The sequence below is a fragment of the Pipra filicauda genome, unplaced genomic scaffold (genome assembly GCF_003945595.2).
Source record: "Pipra filicauda isolate LSUMZ 115617 unplaced genomic scaffold, ASM394559v2 scaffold60_size3304689_pilon, whole genome shotgun sequence".
NCBI classification, from domain to species: domain Eukaryota; kingdom Metazoa; phylum Chordata; class Aves; order Passeriformes; family Pipridae; genus Pipra; species Pipra filicauda.
In genome coordinates this window covers 1,933,170-1,944,871 of record NW_024104765.1, presented here as the reverse complement: position 1 = coordinate 1,944,871, position 11,702 = coordinate 1,933,170, and the positions used below count along the sequence as shown (strand labels likewise).

At 39.6% G+C, this 11,702-nt stretch overlaps 1 long non-coding RNA gene across 1 annotated transcript in view; it reads right to left on the bottom strand.

Moving 5' to 3' along the window:
• Window positions 1-840: 840 nt before the first annotated feature.
• The window catches only part of LOC113999861, a 55,236-nt gene continuing 44,374 nt past the window's right edge, over window positions 841-11,702 (bottom strand). Inside the window, exons 7-9 of the long non-coding RNA XR_005566078.1 lie at window positions 10,813-10,864; window positions 3,632-3,711; window positions 841-1,207 (exon numbers count right to left, since the gene is read on the bottom strand). This is a non-coding gene — a long non-coding RNA (uncharacterized LOC113999861). The remainder of the gene's footprint in view (window positions 1,208-3,631; window positions 3,712-10,812; window positions 10,865-11,702) is intronic.

The following is an 11,702-nucleotide window of genomic DNA, read 5'->3' as shown; positions in this document are numbered from 1 at the left end:
GCAATATTTGGCCCAGTGTTCACTCATACATTAGCAAAAGTGATTGTTTCAAAGGTTTGGACAATGAACACCTCAAATCAGATTTTGGGAAGGACCTAATTCTCACTGCTGTTTGGAGTGCAGATGGCAGAGCAAGGAAGGCTCTTCAGTTCTGAAACCAGGGTTATTCTTACGAAGGAGCTGAAAAGGAAAGTGGTGCTCTTTCTGTCTTTCCTCAGCACCATGTCAGTAACCTGCCATTCACACACACACACACACACACACACACATCACATTGTTTCTGAATAAGTGCTGCTTGTTTGGCTGACCTTCCCTGGAGATTCCTCTACATTAGAGAGAGTCTGATGAAGTCAATACATGGAAGAATTTACTGTCTTGCTGGGAGGTTATGAGCAGATCCTCCTTAAACACTTAAATAAATACAAATGTTTTCCACTCGATGTTGGTATAAAAAATAATAAAAATAACCAATTCTGCTTTCTTCAAAAAAGCGAGAAGGTTTGGGAAGGTTTGGCAAGGGAAGGTTTGGAAAGGTTTGGGGAGATGTGGGAAGGAAAAGGCAGGTTTGGGAAGGTTTGGGAAGGGAAAGTTTGGGAAGGAAAGGTTTGGGAAGGTTAGGAAAGGGAAGGTCAGGGGAGGGAGGGAGTGGAGGGCAGGGCAGGGCAGGGCAGGGCAGGGCAGGGAAGGGAAGGGAAGGGCAGGGCAGGGCAGGGCAAGGCAGGGCAGGGCAGGGAAGGGAAGGGAAAGGCTCTTTGAGCTATCACCACAATCCAGCTTTCATCTCACAAACTAAAAAGGCGTAGAAAATGTGAAGCAGTTGCAAAAGTCTTAAAGAGCAAGTTAAATCATAACCACAGGCTAGGATCTTTTAATATCTGTTGAGCTGCGTGTCACAGACTACACATATTTATGCATTTAACGAATCTTTAAATAGTATATATAAATGCAAGTCATTGAGCAGTGACAGGAGAATCAGGCAAGTACTTCTACTTATAAAAATATCCTCCTTCTGTGTTGCTATTTCACCTTGAAAAAGTGCCATGTTCAGCATCCCAGACCCTGGGCCCTGAGCACCTTCCTTTGGCATCGATCCCATGGGTCAGCCTCTTTGAGCAAAGCAGAAGTGTTTGAGAAGAGGTCAAGTTTGTCTCTGGCCTCAGAAGGTGTATTTTGAAGTGGCTTTCTTATGTTCTTCCACCATCAAAACCTGTGAAAAGTAAATTAATCATGTTTGGATTACTGCAAGAAGCTGAGGATTATGCAAACTATTTCCTGATACATAAGAGAAATGCCTATTTTCATAAATAATGTATTTATCTAAAACTGTAGCCAATAGAAGGCCCCGTTCCTTAGCAGTCAGACACAGAAACTACTATAATTTAGCAAACTGCAAATGAAAAAGACACTTCTCTTATGAAGCTACCCTCATAAAACAGATCTTGTTATGAGAAGTTAATGTAACACAGAAATGGCACTAATAGCAGAACTGTGTGTGTCTGGAATGAGATTTTACCTTAAATGTTATTCAGTAAATGAAAAGAATCATTAAAATATATTACAAACTATTACTAGAACAATCCCTCCAAGTAATTTTTTTTTATTGCCATCTTCTTTTACAAACTCATTGCAAATTTTGAGGGAAAGAGGCCAGACAATCAAGAAACAGCTTAGTTTCATAAGGAATGAAAATATTTTTGCTGACGACTTCGAGGCCATTACAACTGCCACCAATGACCAAGGAGAGATCCAACGTAGTCCCTCAGGCACTGTAAAACAGGACAGCTGAGTCACAATGAATCTTCTCATGGTAATAGCAATGTTTGCTTTATCAGAAAAGGAGAGAGAGTCTGATGATGATTCAGCTATTTTATCGCTGCCAGTCTTCTTACCTTGCTTGGAGCAAGTGAGAGTGCTTCTTCTAGAGCTACATTTACACGGATGCAGTGCCTGTATAGTGTTTAGCACAATGGATTGCTCTTCAGTTCCTGGAGATCAAAGACACTACAGTTCTGCTACTGATTATGATGCCTATGGATATGTTGCTTTTCACTCAGGAAAAGGTTGCTAAATTGTTACTAAGAGAAGTAACAGGTGGGAAAAGAGACAGAGAAATTTCATGGAATCATGGAATCATTGAATATCCTGAGTTGGAAGGGCCCCACTAGGAGCACCAAAGTCCAACTCCTGGTCCTGCACACAATAGCCCCAAGAATCACACCATGTGTCCAAGAGCATCGTCCAAATGGTTCTTGAACTCTGTCAGGCTTGGTGCTGTGACCACTTCCCTGGGGAGCCTGTTCCGGTGCCCAACCATCCTCTGGGTGAAGAACCTTTTTCTAATATCCAACCTAAACCTGGAAAATGCTTCATGCCACTCCCTCTGGTCCTCTCATTGTCCACCAGAGAGCAGACCATTGCCTGTCCCTCTGCCTCCCCTTGTGAGGAAGTTGTAGACACCTATGAGGTCTCCACCTTCTCCACTTTGAACATCCCTCTTACAGAAAGTTGTCTGCAGGCCGTCCAGCCATATTTCTGCTAACCAACTTGTAGACAAAGGTGGTGTATAATTATAGTCCCTAGCATTTTGGTTATTTTTAGCACAGAATTTACCTATGTTGCATTGCTTAGAATGCTGCAGTGTTTTAATTTTAAATTAACTTTCAAAATAAAAATTGCTGTATTAAAGTATTGCAAGTAATTTTTTTTATAACAGTGTACAGACAGCCACAGATGAAGATTATTTATAAGTAATTTACTCCATTTGAAAATACTATTCTTGACAAAAAATATAATAAATTATAACATTTACTAATTTAAAAATTCGCAGATTAGGCACTTTGAAGACTTCTGTACAAAGCAACTTCAGACCCTCAGCTTCTTATGGTTGTTCATGAAGTTCATGAAGTTCATTTTATATTGTTTGGCCATATCCCTAAAAAAACCCCAAATCATTAAACAAATGTTAGGCCAACTGGTGTCCAGACACCAATTGTGAAGTTCTGCAGAAATGCCCTTTTTGAAACTCTTCATTATTAGGCCACCACTGTCCCGCAGTATCTCAAATCTATTGACGTCTGTTATAAATTTCCCTTTTCTGCACTCTAATAAAAGACTCAGCACTGCAGTTCAAGGACCTGAATTCCATAGCCAGGTAGCCTAATTTGCCAATCCACTTCATCCGTAAAACATAGCCTACACACATGGAACATATTATAGGGAATCCAAAGGCGTATAAAAAAGAACAGTTGAGAGAATAAGGAACATAGGATGCAGCCATATCCTGTAAATATCTTTCTTCTAGAAGATCTTTTTCTAAAGAAGTACCAAATCTTAAAATTAACCCACCGCTGTACTAAATGGGCTCAGGCAGACACAAAATGACCATGATCCTTGTGGGTCCCTTCCAATTGAGCATATTCTGTGATTCTGTGATAAGTAAGGCCAGGCTTGTTGAAACTCAGTGTAACAGAAAGGCCTGAGCTCCAGAAAAAAACAATGGTTTGTTACATGAAATGAAACATTAGCATTGAGACATAGACAAAATAGCCTGGGATGAAAACCTGCTTTAAGTTCATGGCAGCTTCAGACAGAAAACACACAGATAACTGAAGGGGATATTTTAATTACTCACCAGAAAGCTGAAAGTTCAAAGCAACTCACTTTATAATGGTATTTTCTGGATAACAAAAATATTCCCAATTCAAAGAACAGCTGAAAAAAATATCAACACAATTTTAGTTAGAAAAATCACCAGCAACTCAGAATTAAGATTAAGAAATATGAAGCAGTAGAGAAATATGAATTACATATAACTATAAACAGCATTGAAATGGTGCAAGAAAAGAAGATATTCCTAAGAAGACTGCATCTGCCAGTAAACTATTCCAGGTCATCTGCAGAGCACTGGTGATACACAAGAGCCAAAAACTTTCTGAATCCAGGCCAACCCTTTATTAAGAGAAGGATCTTTGAGAACTGTACAGAAAATTAATTGATTTGGTTTCAGGCAAGGATACCTCAATCCTTGTTTCCCACATTGCCTCCTGCAATGGAAATGTTACCTTGTAATGTACATAGTGCAGAGAGCTTGAGGATGGGAATGAATATCAAGCCAACGTTTCTCTTAGTCTTCTAAAGTCTATTAGTCTTCTAAATGTGAGCAGGCGCATGCACTAATCAAGCCTCTCTCTTTCCACAGAAGGTTGCTTAGAGAAATATATGGTAGTGGGATTCATGCTATGTTTCTTAGGGAATAGGGAACAGAGGGAAAAATTTTAATTCCCAGGGCCTATAGCTGCTAGGGGATTCCCTCATACCACTTACGTCTTTGAAGGAAAAAGAAAGTTTCTCAAACCACAGAAAGAAAATTTTACTCCTTACTAACCGTTCTATTTATTTAAAAAAAACTCTTTCAGCAGAGAAAATGTTTCTCTGCAGCAGATATGAGAGCTGCTCCAGATCCATGGAGCAATCCCATGGTGTGCACTGTGGTTGTCCTGCCAATTTCCTTTTGAGCTAAACCACAAAATGATGGATTGCCAACCACAAGAGAGTGTATTATTCTGATGTTCAGCACTTATGTGTGGAGAATATTAACTGACCCTTTTTATTGATTAATTGCACCTTTTAATGCCATTAGGGAAAGGGTTAGGTTATAGTATCCTGCTGAATGGGACAGGCAAGTGGCACAAAGGGCTTATAAATCACCCAGCTCACAGGGGCTTCAGCAGTCGTGCAAATGTACAGATGTGGACAAAATAGAAGTTAATTGCATTGTTAGTCACATGAACAGAAGCACATAGTGTTTTTTTGAAGAAAACAAACTAACTTGAATCATGGTAAATACAGCTATTTTTAATGATGTTGATTGCAGTTGACTGCTGGATTGAAGCATCTCACTTGAACTCAGGAAAGCCTACAGGACTTGGTAAGATAGCCCAAGGATGACCAGCACAAAAAAGTGAGATATGTGTCTGTCCCAAGGCAATGTGGTGATGTCTAAGGACATAGCAGTCCACTCAGAATAGCCTCCTGACAGGCAAGGCTGCTTGATTATTACACTGTGAGCAACTGTAAATGCAAGTATTGAGGGTGCAACCAGGACTGGACTAAATACAAGTCAACAGGAACCAAAGTCCTGCTTTCCTTTTTAAAGCCATGGATTCTTCTTCCCTTTTCTCCTCTTCCCTTTAATTTCCAGTGGATCACTAAGAGAGCAAATGAAGTTAATATTTAAACTGTGATTTAAGCCATAGCAGAAGAAAAAGTGACCAAAGTAATGCTGGGGGCCTGTTGGCTAACAGACATTTCTCTACTATTGATTCAGCTTAAAAGAGTAAAAAATGTTTATATTTATTTTAGGAAACCATCAAAGGAGCATCCTTCCAATCCTGACCATAGCTTTTAGGTACTTGCAGTGATTACTTCAATAGCAGCTCTTTTTTGATCTGGCTGTGCCAATAACTCTGAACTTCCTCCATGAAATAGGAATCTAGCTTCTCTGGTTTTTCCTTTTCTGTCCCATCCTGTCAGAGAGCAGAAGACACTTGCATTCCTGAACCTAAACTTCTTGTGAAGATGCATTTATTTGCAAGTTTCAGGTCCCAGTGTGGGAAGAGGAAGGGGAATTTAATTGTATTATATATATCCCTGCAGGAGGAGGAGTGCTTACATAGCATTAAGATATAATTTGTTCTCTATATTTTGACCACCATCTTCTCAATTCACCTGCTCCAGCCCCTCAGAAAGTGGTTAGCCCAGCTGAAAGGCGGTGGTTGCAGGCTGCATCAATCCAAGAATGTGAACTTGAAGAATTCCCTTTCTGGGAAGATGCCTTGAGGTACTACCTAAATTTGCAGCAAAATCTCACCCTGCACATGGCCTCCTCACTGACTTGCCTTGTTCCCTGACTTAAACAACTGTCAGTTTCCACCAAAACCAGTGCAAACCCCAGCTTGTGGCATAGTGTCCTCCAGCTTCAGGTGGGAAAAGTGCTGACACAGATCCCTTGGGCGTGCGGTCCTGCACACTTGCCCTTCACCCACCGCTGTTGCCCCAAACCCACAGGGTGACAGGCAAACAGCCCCCTCGCACCCTGCACAGAGCAGTGAAGGCCGGGGCAGAGAGCTGATCCTCTTGGGGAGAATCTAGGCAAACATTTCATGAAAGGAAACATGCACCATTTAACCTAATGGCTGTCTTCATGCACAGACCACATTTATCATTACAAAAGCCTAGCACGGGGACATCCCTTGCAGAGGTCAATAAAGCTAAGATGATCCCAGCAGAGGCAAGAAACTAGAATGCTTTGTTGGACTTACAAGTTCATATTTAAAGGGTTTAGGGTCCACATATTCAACAGGGGGTTGTAACTATTACAATTTATTACAAACTGGGGGTTTCAGGGGATGACATAAGGGAAAAACCCAGGTTTACAAATTTGGGGTCTTACAATTACATCAGAGGGAAAAACCCATCTTATCTTAGGGGAATTACATGGGGGAAAGAGGTATTCAGGTTTGCAGAATGCACAGGATCCAGGGAACACAAAGGGAGACAGAAAACACAATAAGCCTTCTGCACTGGCTTGATAAAATCAGGGCATGGTTTCTTCGGCTTGGGCAGGACATTCCAAACCAATAACATCAATGGATCCTTGTCTGGACTCTAGATGGAGATTTTTCCCCAGTCTGTCAGCCCAAGGCTTTTGTTTAAACTTAGCAGTTTTCTTTTTCTCATATCCAAATTTTGGAATCCAACAGTCCTCAGGTTTGGAGGGATCATCTGGGCTTGTAAGACAGGGACTGTAGGCACAAGAGAGATGCTGAGAGGTGAGAGCATCTTGGTTCTTTATCTTATATGCTGCCTCACTGCATAGGAAAATTAACCTGTACACAAAAAAAAAAAAATGAAAAAGGAGAAGTGCAGATTACCTTTTCCCTTCACAAACAAGGAAAGGGAGGCAAGACAAACTATGCTGCTTTCAGGTCCGATTCTTTCCCTGTATACTTCCTGGGGCAATGCAGTTATGTGCCTACCTAATAGCTCAGTCTAGCTCTAGGTAAGCAGTCATTAGTTTTCTTAGGAAATGCTCTAGCAGTAAGATACAAAAAATGGGTAAAATTTTTCAGTCCTTAGTGCTGAAAGATATCTATAGAGAGATGTATAGATACATATAAATATAGGTAGAGGGGTACACACACATATGGAGCTTAACAAAAATCAATAGATTTGATGCTACTTTATGTAGGGGTGGAACAGAAAGAAAGAAGGGGGAGATATATGAATTTAATAAGCTCAGACATAATTGCCATGAGTAAATGTTAATGCATTGGAATGAACTTTTTTTTTACTTTATGCATACTAATAGGCTCCCTCTTCGTGAAAGAATGACATCAGACATTGATAAATTTGACAGAAGTGAAAGGAAAAAATGGTCACACTATTAGGAACATTCCTGAGGTGGTGTTGAATGGTGCCTTTGATACATCAGCCTTCAGACTCTGAGCACATTCGCATTAAATCGTGTGTACACCCAGAATTCAAATGAGCTGCTTCTTTAGATGCTGGCTTTTAGCAGCAGTCCCACCAGACGGGCTGGAATCAAATCAGAATGTGGTATAGGATTATTTTCTCAGTACAGTTTGTGCCTGCTGATCTCTCAGAAGATTAGAGAAAGAGGCAGCATATAGCAGATCGTTAAAGATCTACACAAGGATGAAGAGTTAAAAAAAAATTCTTCAATGAACACACTGCTCCAAGTACAGACGTTCTCCTATGCCAAGAGATCGGTACAAGGCTGTGTGTATAATATTGCTGAAAGCAGAAAGATGACAAATTGCTTGGAACGGATTCACTGAAAAGCAAGCGAGAGCTAACCATTGATCTTTGAATACCTTAGCAATATCTGAACACTGGTGCATTGTCACAACATGTATGCTCTTTATAACCTTCAAGAAACCACTGTGAAAGCAGTGCTATACACCTGCAATATATGTGTTTGTCTGGAAACATCAGACCAGTACAGTAACTGTCTAAGAATCTTCCAGTAAAGCCAGCGCACACAGGTGCATCACATGGCTTGGGATACACAGTGAGCCTAGAAATAAATAAAAAGCTGAAGTCATACATCTTTTTCTCATTAGCCCATTGCTTTTAAGAACTAGACACTGGGAGGCTGGAATTTAAAGATGTGAGTTAATACTACTGACATATATTTCCGAGCAGCTTCAAACCAAAAAAACCCACAAAAAACAAAATCCAACCAACCGAAAAACAAAAAAACACCACACGTGAAAGGAAAATATTTGGGATGTGGAAAAGGAGGCAGCCTTAGAAAATGAATGCATAAAGAGAAGAAACAGAGATGAGTGAATGCATGTTAGGTTATATATATTTGTCTATTAGAAAATCGTGTTTTGAAACCTGGTTTTATAGAAATTTGAGCGATTCAGCGAGATTTCTGTAATAATGTCTGCTTTTAACAAACAATAAGAAAGGCAAAATTCTTTTTTAAAAAAGTAAAATATTGAATAACCATTTTCTCCTCCTTTGCCTCATTAAAAGGTACTGTCTTTGGAGACATACAGATACAGAAATAAGATATAAATACCCACCTTTCTGTTCATCACATAAAACAATCACCACTGGGTTTTTAATTAATTTTTTTTCTGGTTTCATACAACAGTTAAAAATATTTGGGTTTTGTTTTGATTTTTTTTCTTTTAAAAATATCAAAGTCTCCTTTTGATAAGCAAATATAGGACATTATCTATATTTTTATACAATTTTTTTCTGATGTCAACCATAAGGCTGCTGGAAAATTAATTAGCATGTGTAGCCAAGACAATGAGTGCTAGTAACAAACATTAGCTCTTCTATGTAAAAAAAACAAGTCCCTTTCAGTCTATTCAAGACAAACTGTTTTCACTAGGTCTGCTTTATATTTGCATCTCTCAATGCCTACTATCACAGCATGCCTAGTAGTTAAAGATAATTAAAGTGATAATACACCTGTTAACTGTGGAGATATTGTGCCTACCACCTTCTATTGCTTAGAATAACTAAAATAAACTGGCAGAAGGGCTGAGCATGCAGTCTGCAGGTTCCTGTGGCTAAGGGAAGCCTCACACCCTCAATAGAGTCCTATTTTACAGAGCAGAGGCCACAGTCTAACAGACCAACTATTTTACTGATCATTCTCTTCTTCTTCATAATCAGGTGGACCAATTTCACTGTTTTTCACCCATCTGAACAGCTCGCTTTTTATTAATGTTTCTCTTTAGGGACAATACTCCAACTGCTTACTTTTCCTCTTACCAGCTAAGTGTTAAGTGTTTAACATGTCTTTTACCTTCTATTAAAGCAGCCCAGTGTCTGCAAGCCTATTCAAGATGGCACCTCAGTTTTCCCTCACCCCATGTTTTCAGCATCATCAGCATCAGCATTTTAAGCAAGCAGCACTGTCTAAAGAGCTGATTGCTTCCGCATGACAGAAATACTCAAATACTGTACTGCTATCCAGTACAATATATTAAAAAATCACAGGCAAGCAGAAAGAATTTATTTAATATGTCCTCTTTCTACAAAGCCATATGCTTACTGTAAGGACAGAGGTGTTGTATTTAACTGGCAATGACCACTTTTATTTTAAGCTGGCAATAACCTGCAACAACAAATATATCCAAGCGTTTTATTCATCCATGGATACTCATTTTCCTCCTCCTGCAGATACCCTTTCTTTCTATGTGTCCAGTGGCTAGAAGCCAAGAAACTCATTTTATGCTTGATAATTCGTTGCTAATCAGTGCTAATCTGTTTGGGAAAACATCTATAGCTCAAGCACAAAGAGAATCAGATCAGTTGAGCTGCATCATTGGTGACTGTTTATCATTGAGTGCAACTCCTTGAACTCTTTCATGGGACCCACACAGAGATTCATTCACTTGTGCGAGTGGCTTCACACCAAGAACCAACAAGATATTGGTGCTTTTTGAGACCTGGACATTTAAAATAAAAATAAGAAATGAATGCTGGTGCTATGTGCACCAATTTCACTATTCACATCTCTGAGAGCAGTAGTCACTACTAATACAGATTTACCACTTCAAGGCTTGTGGGAGGCTGTTTTGGTCCTACTGAAACCTACTGAACTGAAAAAAAATAATCGAGAGAGCTTTGTAAGGGAGGTACAAATCATGCCAAGTTTGCTTTGAATTTATGGCACTTAAATTTCCATTGGGCAGATATCCATCACCCCAACATTTTATGCGGGCAATGATTAGGAGCAAAATTTGTATAGTGCAGTCCATGAACACAACCGTGTAAATTGCAGTTTCCTCACGAAAACAACTGTAGACTGGGGAGGGAATAGAGGCAAATATGCCAAACTTAGTGAAATCTAACAACACCTGGCTTTCAAACCCTGAGCAGGCACTCAGACAACAAATATTGAATACTTCGTGCAAAATAAGGTTTATGTTATTGCTGCAAAATTCCTTTTCTGATATTTTCCTATGGGCTTTGAGCCATATGTTTCTGCGTAATACAGCAAAGGCACAATTAAACTCCTCTGTAAGACCATGCTCTGCCAATGCCAGCACTCTCCCAAGCAGGGGCACTGCAGCGAGGGGAGCCAAAGCACACGCAGGCACACACAGGCTGTGTCTCGCCCTGAATCTGAGGGCTCAGTTTTGAGTTGAGGCTCCTAAGGCATGTCTCAGCTCAGCTTGATGGATCCATAGGGTGGTTATTCAAATGTGATGTTGTCCTAGTCTCATCTGGAATGCCTGCATGACAGCATTTCCCACTTACCTCTTTTTTTATTCATTAAAAATAAGACAGGATGAGCCTCGGAGAAACCTGTCTGTAAAATAAAGGTCTGCATTAAAATCAGGTATGAAAAACTGTCTTCCTGACAAGCAGTCGCTGTTTGGAGGTGCGTCTATCTCTCAGGGAATCAGTTACATGCCAGAAAGAGAGAAACAATCCCATACAAACAGCAACATTAGGGGAATCTTAAGGCTGAAATTTAAGCACTGAAAAGACAGAGTGCACCTCAGGAAAAGCTAGATTAGCTACCTTATCACTGCCTGCAAGCATACATACAATATTACAGCCCTTAATTAAGCAGACATGTTTTCTCTCTGACAGAAGGTGTCAGATGGTCTTCTAGATTTTCTGTGTTCAGCATATATAAACAATTTGCCTCTTTACCATGCGTCCATCATTTAATTAGCATAAAAGCCCCCTAGCCCTCTGTTCACTTGGTCATCTTTATAATACATACTCTTATCTCAAAGGTACTTATTTTAATAATTTCATTAGTACAGATGTACAATGCATTCCACTAGACATTTTTCTATTTAGAGACAGATGTACTTCTTAGCAATAATTTATTACTTATTACCTTGCAAGCTGTTTTTCAGACAAATAAGCTCACAATTCCATTACCAGTATCTTTTAATGATGTTTCTGTTTCAGATTGCTTTATCATTGGAGTCTAATCCAAATTTCACTGAACTTTCCCATTAATTTCAATGAAAGGCTCTGTTCTTCATTTTCCAAACAGCTCAAAGCACATCTCAGGAAAATCTGTATACTATTTATCCAACAAGACATTTTAAAATAAAAAGCAAAAAATTTCTTTAACATCTAATTGCCTCTCCAATGAGCAAAACATCTTGCAGAGGTTTGTCACTAGT